We start from the raw sequence: 16,347 nt of genomic DNA, 5'->3' as shown, positions 1-16,347 counted from the left end.
AGTTGCAGGGTCTTCTCTGGTCTTGAAGACAAAAAGTTTTCCATTCAGTGAGGAAGATGAACATTAATCAAACTCATGGCAATCAGTGTATAAGGCTCCATTTCTCTAAAGGAAAGGTAGACTGAACACAACAAATGTTTTATCTTTAAAGAATTTAGATATCTTACTTTTAATGATAAGAACTTTCAGGAAAATTTGGAAATACTGTATTAATAAAACTAAATCTGTCTCCTAACAATTATTTGAATTTCATATCGCCATTTATTTTAAAGCACAATTTCTATGCTTTTGAAATTTCAACATTTAACATGTATTAATAAATCTATACTACCCAACAAAAAAATAATTATTACAGGAAAATGCAATAATGGAGTAAAGCAGAACTTTAAATGCATGTACTCAAGGAATCTAACCTAAACTTATGGTGGGCAATCATAAAAAGACTGAGCTGAAATGTGAAAGTTGTTAGAGTAAAACTAAACTAAAAGGGAATGTGGAGAGAACTGTTGAAGAAGTATTCATCAATGTCCCAGAAAGAAAAATGAGTATAGAGCAAGATCTTGCAGTCAACCAAGGCAGGAAGACTGTGCAAGCAGAACCCAAGAGGGAGAGGAAACTGGTACAAGACAAAACTTGAGAGACACTGGCCATGTCAGAAGCCTTATGTTAATCATGATGCCAAAAGGTAGACACTAAAAGACAGGAGATTTTGCATCACCACGTAATGGTTGACCATGACTTAGAAGCAAAGCAGATAGATGCAAACTGCTGAGGAGAGAGTGCAAGAGGTTTTGCTGGAAAATTGTAAAGAGAGTCAGGATGAAGCAGGTCTAACAAACAAAGGGATATTGCAACCTGAAGACAAAACGTGGAGCACCCTGGGAAAGATGCTTGTTGCAAACCACTCTTTATATGAGTTTTGCCTGGCCTGACATTTGACTATTTCCATTTTTGTTCCTACTCTTTTACATTAATCAAAACATCAATCATCTTATTAGAAACTTTCTCTCTTCTCAAAATATAAACAAGGCAAATACAATGTCTAACAAATATTTGAATATGTGTTCAATCTAAATTGCAATGAGATAAGTTCATATTCATGCACCAAAGTGACACCTTCCTTTTTTGCTATTTATTATCTATATAATTTTTTTCATTTTTTACTATTAATATTTTACGATACAATTCCATAAGCTCTGGGATTTACCTTACCTGCCTTCTGAATCCCATCCCCACCAACTGATTTCCCTTATTTTATTACAATAGAATAGTTCTTCATAAACAGTCCTAAGCCCATCATTGCAGGCATGGACAATGGCAGAAAATCCAGCATCCTACTGTCAAGATACATTTAACAGCTTCACTGGGAGTCCATTTTTGATCTGGTTGTTAGAGATAAATACTGAATTATATTGTCACATCTAGTATTGACAGTCTCCATTACTCAGTTACTATATATCAACTTCAATGAAAGGCCACAAAACAAAATCAACAACAGGTAGAACAGAAGAAATAAAAACACCATGAAGTTAAATAACATGCTACTGAATGACTACTGTGTCACTGAAAAAAATATAAAATAAAATCAAGAACCTTTTTTGAAGAAAATGTTGCTGCTTTATGACCTATGAGTCAGTGAAGAACTTGAGAAAAAAAAATGTCTTGAGGAAATGAAACTAAAAACAAAAAACATCAAAATCCATGAGATACAGTTTCCGTTGACCTTTATTAGCAAGATGTGTCTCCTGTAGGCAACAGATAGATGTGTTTGATTTTTCTTGTCCAGTCTACTAGTCTATGACATTTGATTGATGGGTTTAATCCATTTCCATTCAGGGTTAATATGAATGGGTAGTAATTTGGTCCTGTCATTTTAGCAATGGGTTATTCACTGTTTGATTTAGCCTTCTTTCGTTATTTTACTGGGATGTGCTTCACATTTGCCTTTGGCTTTGGTGGGTGCTATTCCTTTTCTCTGGCAAGAGAACATCTTTAAGTATCTTTTGTAGGGCAGGTTTGGAAGAGGCATAGTCTTTTAAATTTCTTTACTGTGGATGAATTTTATTTCATTTTCAAAGACAAAGGAAAGCTTTGCTGGGTATGTTATTCTAGGTCAACAATTTTTTTCTTTTAGAATCTGGAGTATGCTGGAGTTTAATGCAAGAGATCAGCTGTGAGTCTGATTGCCATTCCTCTATAGATCAAAATTGATTCTTTCAAGAGAACATTTAAGAATCTTTTTCTTATGTTTGATTGAAGCGAGCTTTATTATCTTTTTTGTGTGTGTGACATTTGCTTTTATTAGTTATCTTTTTTATTTTATTTTATTACATTTCATTTTATGACACCATTTCATAGGCTCTGGGGTTCCCCCAACCCCTCCCCGTAACCCTCCATGGTGGATTACTCCACCTTATTGCAGTATTACAGTTCACATTCAGTCATGATTCTTTCATTGCAAACGTATACCATGCATAGAGTCCAGCCTCTTATTGTCCAGATGAATTCAACTGTTTCTTGGGGAGACCATCTCGGGTCTGAAAGCAGAGGTGGCAGAATATCCTCCCGACCAATTAAAAGCCACAGCATAACATTAACAACAGTTTACAACATTATGGAGTTGATTGACATGGTATTGAATGACCGATAAGTTAGAAAATGCAAGTTCTTAACCACGTCCTGTGACAACCTAATTGACATTTCTGTTTTGGTTTATACACAACCAGCTGCTATACATCTTAAAATGGTAATAGGGTACTATTCAGCTGTAGAAGAGAGCTTGATTATCATGTGTCATGGTGAAGGCCTCTTTTGGTCAACAATGCTGGGAGCTCTGTGCCTCTCCTGGATGCTGTTTCTGAATTCTTTCTCTAGATTATGGAAATTTCCCTTTATTTTTTCCATTACATACATTTTTTAACATTTATTTCATTTTTGTAGGAAAAGCAGATTCACTCCCCAAAAGGCCGCAATGATTGGAGCTGCGCAGATCAAAAGCCAGCTGCCCGGAGTCTCTTCGAAGTCTCTCATGCGAGTGCAGGGTCCTGAGGCTTTGAACCATCCTTGACTGCTTTCCCAGGCCACAAGCAGGGAACTGGTTGGGAAGCAACACTGCCAGGATTAGAACTGGCTTCCATATGGGTTTCCAGCATGTGCAAAGTGAGTACTTTAGCTGCCAGGCTACCACATCAGACACCTCACATTAATTTTTCAACAAATTTTATTTTTGATAGTTGTCATTTATTTGATTAGAGCGAAAAGGGTTGAGGACTAGAAGAAAGTGGGTGTGACCATTGTTTTGACATTCTCTTTTTTCCTTCCTGTGTCTGGGTGGAGGCGAGAAATAAGGGGAGAAGCCACACCCAGCCTCACCAAATATTCCAGGGTCCCTGATGTGGGGCATTCTCTGAGGGTCCTGTTCAAGTGGTTTTGATAGTTCAACAGTTCCGAATTGCTGCCAATCTTGCCACTCCAGTCACGATGACATAGTCCACCTTAGAGTCTCCATTTGCCCAGATACTCACTGCCAACACTTGACTGGAATAGTTGATCAATTTGTTTTGTACCCTGTTATGCTACCAGGTGTCCTCTACAGATTCCAGTGTATCACCGTATCCTCCATTTGCATCCGAATATGCTGTCCACTGCTCCAGCTAAGCCACTAAGGGGCTCAGCTCTGACACTTATACTCCACAGTCAGACCATGGAACCTGTAATTTCCGACATGGTTGGAATTCTGATTCCAGTGGTTCAGTTGGGGAGATTCCCAAAGAAACTTCATCTGAGGTCATCTCTGACCTGAGTCTTGTGTGTACATGCCAATGCAGAGTCTGACACAGTCCATCTCCCAAATCAGCCTATGTGCACATAGTTAGTTGCAATTGCTGGGTCAATTCTGTCTCCAGCCCTGTCTTCGATGCAAACCAATGGATGTTACAGTCCAACCTGATCCTGCCCATGGCACACTCGACCCCCACGCAAACCAGTGGGAGTTATAGCCTAGTCTGAGTGACCCACAATATATCCCACCAAGCCCACCCCATGCCCTGTTCCCACGCTTGCCAGTATGTACAGCAGACTGCTACTGTCTGTCCCACATCCCATTCAGCTCTCATACATGTCAATGGGCATTCAAGCCTAGTTCAACACAACCAGCCCCATTATCCAGCCCACACATGTGCCAGTGGGTGCCACTCTGTCTAGTCATGCCTGCCCAAGTCCTGGTTCTCATGCTTCCAGTTGAAGTGGAAACCCAGGACGGAGATACCCACTGTTTCCTTACTGGGCCCAATCCTACTCCTGAATCTTGCACTCTCCGGTGATTCTGCAGTTTAACTTGAGAGGATTTGCCCCCAGTGCCTGCATCTGTCAGCTGAAGCTGTGGCAAAGCCCAACTAACCCATGCTCACTCTGGCTTATGCATGTACCAGTAGGTACAGTCAGATGAGCCTGGCTTTTCCCCAATTCAGCTTACATACAGGCCCACAGGTGTTGTAGCCCTGCCCAAGCTGGTCTCCTCCCAATCCCAGCTCTTTTGCTCACCAGTGGGAATAGTACCCCAGCAGGAGATTTCATTGCAGGCCAACTACCGAGTTTGCACACTCTCCCCTGCATCTCATGTGTGCTGGTTGGGTGCTGTGGCCCAGGCTGGTATGTATGGCCCACCTCACCTCGGCATTTGCCAATGAGTGCGGTAACCTGGCCCAGCCAGGCCTGCCCCCAGTCCCAGCTCACGCTTGTGGGAACTGCAGCCTAGCCTAACACAGCCTGCACCCAGTCCCGTTCCTAGTGTGAACTTGCTGGTATTGTGACCCAACCCAGCATGACCCACCCAATATTCTGGTTCTTGGATTTGCCAGTGTGTGATATGAACAGGTCCAGTCTGGCTTGCTCCAGACCTGAACCAAAGGTAAGCCCATGGGTACGTTAACCTGGCATGGTCTGGGCTGCTCCCTCTCTTGATTCTTGTGCTCACCCGCAGGGGCTGTGTCCCAACAAAAGAGTTGCTGAACTCCATCAGAAACTCTCCCAATACCAGATCTCTGACTCACCAGTGGGTCCGTGGGCTAAATACATTTTTTAACCCAGCTTCTCTTTCTGCACTCTCTGGGACTTCCCTAACTCTTATCTTTGACCTTTGCCTGGGTCCACCTGCTGAGTTCCCAGTGGACGGCACTGGTGGCCCTCAGATTGCCACTCATTGACTGCAATGGGAGGATTTGGTCACTGCAACACCACCCCTGTTTCTCAGCTGCTTTCTCATGCCTGTCAGTCTCCAGGTGTCCCTCTGCCATCAGCCGGTCCTCTCCTATTTCCTGGAATATGCCTCTCTGCTTCACCCTAACTAATGATTCTCTGTTTAAATGTATCCTTAACCTACTCCACGATCTTGATTCTCCCCAAAGTGATTACTTTCTTTTATAATTAAAGCAAGATAAAAATGTTGTTGGTAAAGATGAACAAATTAAGTCTTTCAGGAACCACTTGCTGCTACAAAAATTACTATATGGTTTGGAGGATAACAGTAAATATTGGCTTTAAAATATCCTTTAAAATATGTCTGATGATTCTACTTTGGAAAACTAGTCAACTGGATAGTTTCAGGAAGCAAAGGATCCAGCAGGTTACCCTGTCAAAGGCATGAACTCTTGGTCATACCAGTCCACTCATAAGGTGCCTATTGTGGGGTCCACAAATCAAAAATTGTCCTGCTGATGTAGCCATGCTATGATTTCTTAGAATTAATTCCCAAATATACCATATTTTGTTCTGCTGAGCAGCTCTACATAAAGTAAATTTAAAGGCTTTAAAAGTAAGATCAGAATTTAACTGTTTTTACTCCTCTCCCTGGAAGGCAAGGAGAAAGCTCTCTGGGATTCCTATCATTTGTTTTAAGAGCAAACTGTAAAAGTGAACACAAGTCCTCAAAATTGTCAGCATTTTCCATTCTCTGTCTTTGCTATACAAAGGGGGAGTGTAGTAAGTTTCTGAGTAATGTTAAATCAGTGAGAAATCATACTCAAACTTTCACTCGCATAAAATCATGATTGATTTCTCACCTCTGTTACGTGATCATCATGGGCTTCTAACTGAACCCTATTCTGCGATTTCTCCTTTAGCACATTAATAAATGTGGGTGCCTGTCTCCCTATTTAATCTTTGTCAGTGTAGTACGTTTAATCCTCAGAGAGTGGAGGGAGATTTTCTCTCCTTCATAAGTTCCCAGGGATACTGATGCTTCTGCTGTAAGAACCACAGACAAGAGCCACTGCACTCCATCGATTGTTCTATTTCCAGTGGGAACTGACTTAAAACAGAAAGTAGTTTGTTTTCATCCAGATCATTCCTTCCAGTAGTTTATTTCTTGGAGTTGAAAAGAGTTGAGTGCTTCTTGTTTCTTCCAACAGATGTTTTTGGTAATAGACAATGATGACATCAGCACCCCTTCAGAGGCAGGGCCATGGGGTAGGCAGTAATGCTACCTCTAATTCTTGTTACCATGACTGCAATATGTCCAGGAAGTAGTGGTACATTTCACCCAGGCACTGGGAATATGTGTTCCTTTCTCAGAGACATACATTAATGAATGAACACGAGGCTTTTGAAAGAAAACTCTCAGGAAGCAATTCAAGAGTATTATCTGTGAAATGTAAAGGTTACCATCAAAGAAAAGGCTACTTTGTGTATTATAGTCTGAAACCTTTCAGGACAGAACAACACATATGAGCCTCTGTACAAGCTACCTGCTTTTTGAAGCTGATTCGCTGTGCTTCATGCAATGATGATGTTAACTTTTTATACTGTCCAGCTTGTTTTTGAGATGAGTACTGTAATAGAATATGTGGTCCCTGACCCATTGTCCTCCAGGAAAAGAGATTAAAAGTTTATTTTGGATAATTCTTTCTAATATTCAATTTAGCTGCTTTATATTTTATTTAATTTACAGAGATAGAAAATCTATTGCATTCCTGTAGTGCTACTTACTAAATTTCATTATGTTCCTTTCAATCAAGTTAGTGAAGAAACTCTGAGAAAGAGTTCACTATAATGGTAGGTATTATTTTTCCCATTATGAAAAATGGGAGAACAGAATACAGAGAATTTAACTAACAACCCACGTAAGGTTCAAGATGATGAAAGTTAGTCATTTCCTGAATGTCAGGATACACTAAGAAAGCATGGACTTTGGGAACAAACGGACTTAGGCTCAAATACATCTTTCCCACATATGAGCCTCTGTACAAGCCACCTGCTTTTTGAAGCTGATTCGCTGTGCTTCATGCAATGATGATGTGAGCTGTAGCATTGTGGAAGCTGAGAGGATTAATAAAATTACGTTTGCAGAAAATTCACAGCAAGTTACATGATCTTGTGAATATCCTGGAAGCCACTAGATTTTATAGGAAAGGACTGGAATTTGTTGTATGGGATTTTATCTCAAAAATATGATGCATCACCGTCACTTAACTCTCTCCTTCTCTGTTCTTCTTGCTCTATAATCCAGAAATCACAACTATGCATTTGTTAAAGATGTCTAGTTAGCAATGTAAGTTTAAACATGTCTCTTAATTTCTTCCTCAAATAATACTAAAGCAACAATAAAGGAATAAAAATGGTATAAATCTACTAGGAAAAAAGAGATCAAATGAGGAAATAATAACATACAAGAAACATTAATGACTTTTTGAAGGATAGATGAGTTCATGCCACAAAACAGACAACCTCAAATTTTCAGTGGTATAAAATCATGATTGATTTTTCACTTCTGCTTTATGATCACCCTGGATTTCCAAGAGAACTCTACACATCATAATTACTTAGGGAACTAGACTGATGAGATAACCGCTGCTTTACCAGACAAATCATCAAGCCAGCGCAGAGGAAAAAACTCTGGAGAGGAAGTGATGGGTGGTTTAATTCTGTAACTTAACAATTGCCACAAGTAACTGTTTCCTTCCGTTGGCCTAAGACTGGCAACATGGCACTAGACAACAAAAGAGAACTGAAAGCACATTACCATGTACTCAGTAAAAATTATGCATTACTGAAGAGCACCTACAAAAAGGAAAGATAATTCATAACACAGCAACAAAATTTTAGGAAAAGCTACATTTATATGTAACTAAAAATACTGGGTTTAGAAACCAGAGAGTGAATGCTCTTTGAAAGAAAGGGGTAATTTGAGAAAAAAGAATTGCCATTGAAAATTAAATGCATGTAGTATGTTTGGCCTAGCAGTTAAGATGGCACTAATGATGCCTATATTTATATTCAAGTGAGTGTCTCAAATCTGTGCTCCCAATTCAATGGACATGTTAGTAGACACTCATAGGAGGCAGCATGTAACGGACTCAGGTATTTGGATTGATTCTTTCCATCCATGTGACAATACAAATTGAGTTCTTGGCTCCTACTATGACCTTGTGGGCATTTGGGAAATCGATCAGCAAACGGAAGATATCTCTCTCTATCTGTCCCACTCTCTCTGTTTCTCTGAATCAAAGTGAAAATAACTAAATATTTTTATTAACTAGAACAAGGACCTAAATAAAAGACCTGAAACTTTGAAACTATGAGAAGAAAATGTAGTAGACACTTTAAGATATTGGAATAAATAAAGATTTTTTAGATTGCAACCTGAAACCTGGGGAGGGGTGTACAAAGAAAAAATAAGATTTAATGCTGTGCAGCAAAAGAAATGATTGAGTAAAGGAGAGAGCTGACAGAATGTGAAATATATTTACAATTATACATCTGACAAAGGGTTAATTGCTATAACATAAAGGATAGTAAACAACTTAATAGCAAAAAAAAAAAAAATCAAAGCAAACCCAAAACAAACCACCCATACAAAACAAAGGCAGTGATTTAAACAGGTATTTTTTCAAAGGAATACAAATGACCAACAGACACATAAAAAAAAAAAGCACAGCATCTCTAGTCCTAAAGCAAATGCAAATAAAACCATAGTAAAAGAAAAAAATATTGCATTGTTCAAATCAGAGTGGGTTTATTAAAAGAAAAAAGATAGGGGCCCGGCACAATACAGTAGTGGTTAAAGTCCTCGCACGTGACGGGATCCCATATGGACGCCGGTTCTAACCCCAGCGGCCCCAATTCCCATTCAGCTCCCTGCTTGTGGCCTGAGAAAGCAGTTGAGGACAGCCCAAAGCCTTGGGACCCTGCACTCGTGGGAGACCCAGAGGAGGCTCATGGCTTCTGGCTTCTGATTGGCTCAGTTCCAACTGTTGTGGCCACTTGGGGAGTGAACCATTAGATGCAAGACTTTCCTCTCTGTCTCTCCTTCTCTCTGTATATCTGACTTTCCAATAAAAATAAATAAAATCTTTGTAAAAACTAGCTGTTCAATCAAAATTAATTTAAAAAGGAACAAAAAAGTATTTTAAAAACAAGATAACAAATGCTTTGAGGGTGTGCTAAAAAAAAAACTTTCCTCAACTGTTGATGTGAATGTAAGTTAGTACATCAATGTAGGGAAGTTACTCTAAAGTCATAACTAGAGCTGCCATGTAATTCAACACTGTCACAATCTGATATATAGCCAAGGAGAAGGAAATCAGTCTCTCAAAACAACAGCTGCATTTCCAAGTTTATTATAGCACTATTCACAACAGCCAAGAAATGAAAACAATTGTAAGTGTCCATTCTCTAATGAATGAATAAAGAATATGCTAAATATTGTCCATAGATCACCACTCAGCCACACATAATAGGGGAAATGCTTTCATCTGCAACAACAAAAACATGAATGGAAGTGTATTATTATGTCAAGTGCAATAAGCCAAGCACAGAAAGAAAAATACCGTATGATCTCATCCATCTGTGGAATCTACACAAAGGTAATCTCGTAGAAACTAATGTGTGATAACTGGAGATTGGGAATGGAAGAGGACAGGGAGGGGCAGGGAAAGAACGATTAATGAGTGCTAAGTTACAATTGGATAGGAGTTAAGAAGTTCTGCAATGGGCTGGGCATGGTAGCCTAATGGCTAAATCCTCTCCTTGCATGCACTGGGATCACATATGGGCACCGGTTCATATCCCAGCTGCTCCATTTCCCTTCCAGCTCCATGCATGTATCCTGGCAAAGCAGTAGAGGACAGCCCAAAGCCTGGAGACCCTGCACATGCATGGCAGTCCCAGAGGAAGCTCCTGGATCCTGACTTCAGATCAGCTCAGCCCTAGCTGGCTACTTGGGGAGTGAGCCAGCAGATGCAAGATCTGTCTCTCCCTGTAGATCTGACTTTCCAATAAAAAATAAATGAAACTCACAAAAAAGAAGTTTGGAATGTATTTTATGGTAGGGTAACTACATATAATGTTCAGGTATAATGCATTTTTTTGTTTAAAACATTGAAGTTTAAAATTTTGAATGTGTTCACCATAGAGAAATGTTCCACGTGTAAAGGAAATGTATATATTTACCCTGATTGGACCCTGCACAATGCACATTTATATGAAAATATTATATGTAAATTGAAAGTAGCAACCCAACTCCTTGGGTTCCTGCCACCCACTTAGGGTACGTGGAAGGAACTCCTAGCCCTGGATTCAGCCTAGCACTTGATGAACTGTTACAAATTTTAGAAGTGTGTCAGTAGATGGAAAATCTCCCATCCCACTGTCTCTAGCTCTGTGTTACTCTGCCTTTCAAATAAACTTAAAAGTCAAAAAAAATGCTTGCATCAACTGTTCTGTTTAAAACTTTCTGAAGATAGAAAGCAGAAGGTAGCAAAATAGTTTGCAGATTATTACAAAAACTGGAGAAATTGAGGGTGTCTGTGCCACAGAATGGAAACAGGCATGGTAGCATTTTAACAGGTTCATGAAAATGGAATCAAAATGTTTAATTCTTTTTGTTGTTTTATTTTGTTCTTGATGTTGTTCACATAGTTGACAAGAATGCAGACCCATGAGGATTATGAAATAGGGTGAGAAGGGTCACGGTATGACGGAAGGTAGGTAGGGTACATGCTTCCAATTTTCCTTTTCTTCCCTTTTCTTCTATATGGGGTGAGCTGGGGGTGGGGGAAGAGAGAAGGAGGGGAAGGCAGCTGTTTATACCTGCCAAACTAAAGATGTTTAATTTTTAGAAAAAAAAAGAAGAAAATGCATACTTTTAATATTATTACTATTATTATATTTTGATGATCTTTACATAGTTGATTAGGGCACAAGTGGTCAAAGACTACAGGAAAGTGAGTAAGACCATTGTTTCCACACCCAGCCTCCCAACCATCCTAGGTCTCCGATGTGGGGCATTCTCTGAGGGTCCTGTTCAAGTGGTTTTGATAGCCCAACAGTTCTGAATTGCTGCCAGCCTCGCCATTCCAAGCACGATGAAATCTCTCAGGAATCCATTGGCTGACATAGTCCACCTTAGAGTCTCCATTTGCCCAGATACTCACTGCCAACACTTGACTGGAATAGTTGATCAGTTTGTTTTGTACCCTGTTATGCTACCAGGTGTCCTCTACAGATTCCAGTGTATCACCGTATCCTCCATTTGCATCCGAATATGCTGTCCACTGCTCCAGCTAAGCCACTAAGGGGCTCAGCTCTGACACACATACTCCACAGTCAGACCATGGAACCTGTAATTTCTGACATGATTGGAATTCTGATTCCAGTGGTTCAGTTGGGGAGATTCCCAAAGAAACTTCATCTGAGGTCATCTCTGACCTGAGTCTTGTGTGTACATGCCAATACAAAGTCTGGCATAGTCCATCTCCCAAATCAGCCTATGTGCACATAGTTAGTTGCAATTGCTGGGTCAGTTCTGTCTCCAACCCTGTCTTCCATGCAAATCAATGGATGTTACAGTCCAACCTGATCCTGCCCATGGCACACTCGACCCCCACGCAAACCAGTGGGAGTTATAGCCTAGTCTGAGTGACCCACAATATATCCCACCAAGCCCACCCCATGCCCTGTTCCCACGCTTGCCAGTATGTACAGCAGACTGCTACTGTCTGTCCCACATCCCATTCAGCTCTCATACATGTCAATGGGCATTCAAGCCTAGTTCAACACAACCAGCCCCATTATCCAGCCCACACATGTGCCAGTGGGTGCCACTCTGTCTAGTCATGCCTGCCCAAGTCCTGGTTCTCATGCTTCCAGTTGAAGTGGAAACCCAGGACGGAGATACCCACTGTTTCCTTACTGGGCCCAATCCTGCTCCTGAGTCTTGCACTCTCCAGTGATTCTGCAGTTTAACTTGAGAGGATTTGCCCCCAGTGCCTGCATCTGTCAGCTGAAGCTGTGGCAAAGCCCAACTAACCCATGCCCACTCTGGCTTATGCATGTACCAGTAGGTACAGTCAGATGAGCCTGGCTTTTCCCCAATTCAGCTTACATACAGGCCCGCTGGTGTTATACTCCTGCCCGTTCTGGTCTGCCCCATCCTAAATCACACTCTCCAGTGGGAATGGTGGTTCATCAGGGGAACCCCATGCAACTTCCCTAACAGCTTTGTCCCCTTTCCCCCTTTGTCTCAAGTGTGCTGGTTGGGTGCTTCAGCCCAGTCTGGTATTGCCCACCTCACCTCAGCATTCGCCACTGGATGCTGTAGCCTGACTGTGCCAGCTCACAACCAATTACAGTTCACGCTGGTGGAGGCTACAGTCTAACCCAGCCCAGATGGCCCCAGATCCTAGCCCTCATGTGTACTGGCATGTGTTGTAACCAAACCTGGCCCAACCCACACTTGGTCTGGTGCTCAGATTTGCTAATGGGTGATGTGAACCGGATCTGCCTGGTTTGCCCCCAACCTGTGCCAAATATATGCCACTAGGTACCATACCTCAGCCTGGTTGGGCTGCTCCCCATCATGGTTCTTGATCTCAGCTACAAGGACTGTGTCCTAACAGAGGAGTTTCCCAAGCTCCTCCATCAGAACTTCTCCCAATGCCAGACCTCATGCACATCAATGAGTCCATGCGCCAGCCCTACTTAGTCCACCTCTTGTTCTAGCAGGAACACTGGCCTTTCCTGACAGGCCTTCAACCATTCTGGTTTTTATTGTTGGGTTTTACAGCCCAGCCTAGCCCAGTCCACACCCATACACACCTGGCACACTATGGGCAAAAACTTAACCTAGCCTGTCCTACATGTACCCTGGTTTTCACAAGACCAAGTGAGTGCTGGAGTCAAGCCCAGTCTGGCACATCCAGCTCCAGTCCACACTTGTCCCAAGGTATGCTGCAGACATATCCACACCAAAACACAACTCCCACTCTGTACCCCACACTCACCAGTGGGAACCACAACCCTGCCAGGGTATCCCCTCAGCTACCCAACCAGGTCTTTTCCCAGCCATAGATCTTGTTCGTGCCAGTGGTTGCTCTGACCTAGCTTGGCATAGTCCCTTACCTGTCATGACCTTTGCCTTTGGATGCTATAGTCTGGCCTGACCTGGCATGGCCCCATCCTGACTCGCTGGTCGGTCCTAGAACCTGGCCCTGCTCAGTCTGCTCCCATTCCTGGTTCATGCAAACTGGTAGGTATGACAGTGCTCCAGCCTGATTTCTGCACTTGCTGGTGAGCTAAGGTTTGCTCAACCCTGCCTGGTCCAACCCCCTCCAAAACCAACCCACACATAAGCTAACGGTTGTAGCTACATTGCCCAGCTTGTCCGATCACCAGGCCTGGGCCATGTGCTCACCAGTGGGAGCTATGACCCACTAGGGGAGTTTTACAGGTTCTTCTACTTGGCCCACTCCCAAACTCAAATCTCATGCATGCCAGCGAGTGTTAGGCTCATATCTGGCATAACCTGCCCCTCCTTCTTGGCCTTGTATGAGCTGGTGAATGGTGCAGCCCAGCCCATCCCACACCCTGTTTTAGGGTGCACATGCAGGTACTGCAGCCTGGACCTTCCCAGACTGTTCTTGGTCCCTATATCCATGAGTGATGGCAGGTTCCATGGTCATACCTAGCTCAGCTCATCTCCACCCCAACTCTTGACCTAACCAGCGGGACTTGTATTTCCACAGGGTTTGACCCACATATCCGCCACAGAATCTACTCCTGACCTGGTTCTTTCATGTGCTAGTCAGTGTCATGGCAATGACTAGTGTGACCCATTCCTGTTCCAACATTCAGTCAGCTAATTGAATCTAGCTAGCCCTGGTAGATAGGCCCCCAGCCTTAGCTTTTGCATGGAGTGGCATGTAGTGATTCACAGTGTTCCATGATAGCAAGCCCTACTCAGGACTCCCATCACTTTGACCCATACAGATATTCCAGCCTCTCCCCTCCAAACTACCAGGTCTTAGTCTCCTTGCTTACCTGCAAATACAGTGACACTGTTGTTGGGAGTCCTTCAGGACTCATTCCTCACCAACATGTATGGTGGCCTTATTCATGCATGTCCCTAGGCAGCAATTTCACTCCCTCAAGACCCCAGAGCTTGCTGTCAGGTGGCCAGCAGGTGGAGCCTGGAATGCCCAGGACTCACTCTCCGCATGGCAGTGATGGCTGGGGCTAAGGCCCCAAACATTGCGTCTGACCTAGCTCAGGTACCCCCCAGCAGCCACCACACTGCTGGAAGCTCCCACCACCCAAGCCCTGAAATCAAACTCTCCTAGACCCCTCCCGCCACAAGATCCAAAAACTTTTCATCTTGCATGCTCTCCATGAGCTTTTAAAAATGAGTTAATTATTTATGTATTTTTATTGGAAATGGCAACTTTACAAGGAGGAAACAGAAAGAGAGAGAGGAAGAGATCTTCCATCTGCTGAATCACTCCCCAAATGGCTGCAATAGACAACTGAGTCTATCCAAAGCCAGGAGCTTCTTCTGGATCTCCCACGTGGGTGCAGAGTCCCAGGGACAAGCAGGGAGCTAGATGAGAAGTGGAGTATCCAAAACACAAACAGGCGCCCGTGTGGAATCATGATGCTTGTAAGGGAAGTATTAGCCAGTTGAGCCATTGCATCTAGCCATTCATGAGCTTTTTAACCTATCATAGATTTGTTGGTATTTTTAGAATGAATTTAGTACTACGGCTTAATATAACTTATAAAATAATGTAAATATTGAATGTTGCATTAAGCAAATAGTAATGCAAATGCATTCAGGAGATTAGGAAAATATATGTGTGGATTTGGAGAGTTATAACTAAATCTTCAACTGAAAAAAAGTGAAGTGGCAGTGTAAATCAAATGTATAAAAACACGGAGATAAAATTCAGAAGAAAGACACATTTAAAAAATAATGGTTTGGGACCTGGCGGTGTGGTCTAGAGGCTAAAGTCCTTGCCTTGAACGTGCCGGGATCCCATATGGGTGCCGGTTCTAATCCCAGCAGCTCCACTTCCCATCCAGCTCCCTGCTTGTGACCTGGGAAAGCAGTCGAGGACGGCCCAAAGCTTTGGGACCCTGCACCCACATGGGAGACCTGGAAGAGGTTCCTGGTTCCTGGCTTCGGATCAGCACAGCACCGGCCGTTGCGGTCACTTGGGGAGTGAATCATCGGACAGAAGATTTTCCTCTCTGTCTCTCCTCCTCTCTGTATCTGACTTTGCAATAAAAATAAATAAATCTTTAAAAAAAAATAATGGTTTGTTTTTAGGAAATGGAAAACAGCATTCAGAAAGAGTAGGCTGGTGAAAAGATGGGGCAGAGACCAGTTGTTTTCATGGAAATCCTTTTGGTATTATTTATAAGTAGCGATAAATAGAAATCAATGTGTCTGTATGACTAATGAAAAGAGAAAAAGTATTGCTAAATCACTATGTGAAATTATTAATTTTATTTGGAAAAGTGAGAAATATATGCATACACATAGTTCCAGTCGTATACACAGCATCCACTGGTCTATTCCCAAATGCCTGCAACAGTCAGGGCTAAATGAGGCTAAACTCCTGAACGTGGATCTCTGGGTCTCTCACCAGGATGGCAGAGACCAATGTAATTAAACAGTTACTTGCTTCTTCCCAGAGGATGCATTATCCTAAACTGGACCAGAAGCAGAAATGAGATGTAAGCGCAGACACTTTGATACGGGATTCAGGTTCCTCCAGTGGCAGCCTAACTGCTATACTGCAACACTAACCCCAGAAACACACACACACACACACACACACACGTTTAAAATCCAGTTCTTGGGTCTTACATGGTAGCTCAACAATCTAATCCTCCACCTGCAAGTCCTAGAATTCCATATGGATGCCAGTTCATGTCCTGGGTGCCCCAGTCCCAATACAGCTCCCTGCCTTTGGCCTGGAAAAACAGCAGAGGATGTCCCTAGTCCTTGGAACCCTGTACCCATGTGGAAAACCTGGAAGAAGCTTCTGGTTTATGGCTTCAGATCTGCTCAGC

The sequence above is a fragment of the Ochotona princeps genome, chromosome 9 (assembly GCF_030435755.1).
Source record: "Ochotona princeps isolate mOchPri1 chromosome 9, mOchPri1.hap1, whole genome shotgun sequence".
Lineage (NCBI taxonomy): Eukaryota > Metazoa > Chordata > Mammalia > Lagomorpha > Ochotonidae > Ochotona > Ochotona princeps.
The sequence above is the reverse complement of the archived record's forward strand: the minus strand, read 5'-3'. Positions refer to the sequence as shown.